We start from the raw sequence: 2669 nt of genomic DNA on the forward strand, positions 1-2669 counted from the left end.
GCAAACAGCAATGCTTTCTTTGCAGTAAGGCAAGCTCGTGTTTTGATAACCTGCTGAACACTGAGACTCATTTTGATATAAAAGATTCAAAAATATATTACTAGCTGCCAAATATGATCTAACTGTTCAAACACAAAGACAGAAACTGAGGGAGGCCAGATTGGGCATTAGCCAAAATGTATAAAGTCAATGGAAGAAACCCCATTGATTCAGCAGAGCTGGATCATCCGTTCACCAAAGCAATCCCTAAGGGCCGGAAGTCCTCACCACTTCCAAGGACTGAAACTCTAAAACTACCTTTTTGTAATTAATAAATATTTTGCATGCAGCGCCTCAAACATGATACAAAACTGTCTTCAAACACCATTTCCAGAGCTGCTCATTTTTCAAAGCAAAAAGGTGCTCTGTTCTGGAGTATGGCTAATGCTCTCTATTCAGAATTCAGCTTTAAGAAATTTACGTCATATCCTTAAGGGAAAACAAGCAGAAGGATAACATACTTTAGCATTTTTAAAATTTTATTATTTCAGTCATAGGGTCAATGGAAGCCCAAGGAAGGTATGGGTCATGCAACAGAAGCCCTTCAAACCCTACCCCTTCCCACAGACTGTGTATTCAGGTGCTGAGTAGGGCCTCCCAGAACCTCACTAAGGGAGCCACGGGAATTAAGGCAATCAAAGCCAAGGCTGCTGCCCGCACGCAGCGTCAGAGGATGGCGAAGCTGAGCCTCCACATTAGCCCTGGATAGGAACTGGACAGGACAAAACGCAACCCTGGTAAAAAAACGTCCCTGTAGAGGAAGAGACAGGGCTTATCCTTCAAGCAAAGTCCCCAGCTCCCGAGGAGCCCCGGCTCAGCTGAACTCCGCTGGTGTAATCAGAGCAAACCTGATCAAAGGCTGTGTGTTTGCTTTAGATGTGGATGCCATGCACGCTGTTGCCATGGCGCCGTGACAGCTTAATGAGCTGTCGCCTGTCACCCGAGCCGCCGTTACCATGCGCACGCGGCTGCCCTGCCCCCGCTCTCCGGAGAAAGGAGCTTCTGCAGGTTCGGGAGAGGCTCATCGGTGAGCCCTGGCTGCTCCGAGCTGCCTGCCCCGTCCCTCTCGCAGGCCCAGACATCCATGTCTCGCCAAACAGGATTTCTGGAGGTGAAATTTCCCCTCCTCCATTTTCCTGTGTTGTGCCTGGAGGACATTCCCCTGACAAGAGGGACCTGCTGTCGGCGGCAGAGGCAGGGTCAGGAAGGCGGAAAATAAAAGGAGAAATTTCAAAGTTTAGACGGTTTTCTTGGCAGACTATGACAGCTCAAAGGGGTAAGGATCTGTCTGATGTTTACTTGGAAATCTAATAAGAATAGCTTGCCGCTGACAAACTAGGTTCACAAACACGAGCCCAAGCCGCAGAGCCTCAGCACCGGTTCGTGCTTCCCATGGGACACACACAGACACCCGGACAGCCAGCGCCTGCCTTTCAAAAACAAACAGGAAAATCCCGGCCTGCTCTGTCTTCCCTGCCTGTGGGAATCTCAGCCTCCCTGGCTGGGTCCAGACGGGGGGTCCTGTGGTTTCCCTGACTGGGAGAGGAAAGGGAATGCTGCCGTGAGTACCCTTTGCTCCCGGACAAAGGCTGGGCGCTGGGGAGGCGGCAGCATCCCCTGCCTGCCATTCTGGCTGAGGGCTTCCCACGAGTGAAGGGGAACGGAGAGTCACATTTGCTGAGGGAAGAGTGTGAAATCTGCAGGGAAGAGCCGGGGGAGCTGTAGTGCATCCTCATCTGCTGTGCCTTGTGGGAAGGGAGGGACATGAAACCATGGCTGCTTAGCTGCAGCACGGAAGGCTGGGAGGTTTCATGCTGACATTTAAGCTCCTAGCACTGAAATACTAGGTCCTAGTATTTACAAATGGACTAATTTGCTTTGCGTATAACACTGTACCCCCAAAAAATAGCTTGGTAGAAACCACTTTTGTATTTATTTATCTGCATTAATGCAGAACAGAAACATACCACAACACACTCAAAATGTTAGGTGATTTGAAGCTATCAATGTATTCATTAGCTGGCTTAAATAACAGCACACTGTTAGCACAACCATCTTTGTTTCATGCTAGTCTTGTTTCTTACATCTTGACTTGATTTAATATCAGTCTTTAAATACTTCTGGGTAAGAACTTGTTTCCCTTTATACTCGTTTTACCCTTAATAAATAAGCCTATGTTCCAACAATGCCTGTAGTTTCTAAAATGTAATCAGCAATAATATTTATTGCTTTTTTGTGTGCCCATCCAGAAAAAGAAAATTGTTGCCAGAATAACGCTCAGAACAATAACAGGATGTAAATGTGTACCCTATTCTTCCAGCTTGCATGCTTCACTCAAGAATCATGTCAGTTTCATGGGGAAGTCAATGGGAAACCTGACCAAATGAGGACTTCTGATTTCTGTCCCAGGCATCTTTTTGTTGGAAGTCAGTGGGAAACCTGACCAAATGAGGACTTCTGATTTCTGTCCCAGGCATCTTTTTGTTGGATTTGTCACAACTAATGCACATTTGCTTGTCTCTCTTCACATGCTAGGAATGTTTGTAGGTCACAATGGGAAATCTACAGAACTGGCCAAAAAAGTTGCTGTGATTTCAAAAATAGGTGTGAGGAACAACATATTGCAAGCT

At 46.8% G+C, this 2669-nt stretch overlaps 1 long non-coding RNA gene across 1 annotated transcript; it reads right to left on the reverse strand.

The window, feature by feature from the left end:
- Window positions 1–500: 500 nt before the first annotated feature.
- LOC128815707 (uncharacterized) lies at window positions 501–967 on the reverse strand. Its single transcript, XR_008439709.1, has 2 exons — window positions 888–967; window positions 501–790 (listed from the first exon to the last, which is right to left on the reverse strand). It is a non-coding gene; the product is annotated as an uncharacterized LOC128815707 (long non-coding RNA).
- Between the last annotated feature and the right edge of the window lie 1702 nt (window positions 968–2669).

This window comes from Vidua macroura, chromosome 1 (genome assembly GCF_024509145.1).
Source record: "Vidua macroura isolate BioBank_ID:100142 chromosome 1, ASM2450914v1, whole genome shotgun sequence".
NCBI lineage: Eukaryota > Metazoa > Chordata > Aves > Passeriformes > Viduidae > Vidua > Vidua macroura.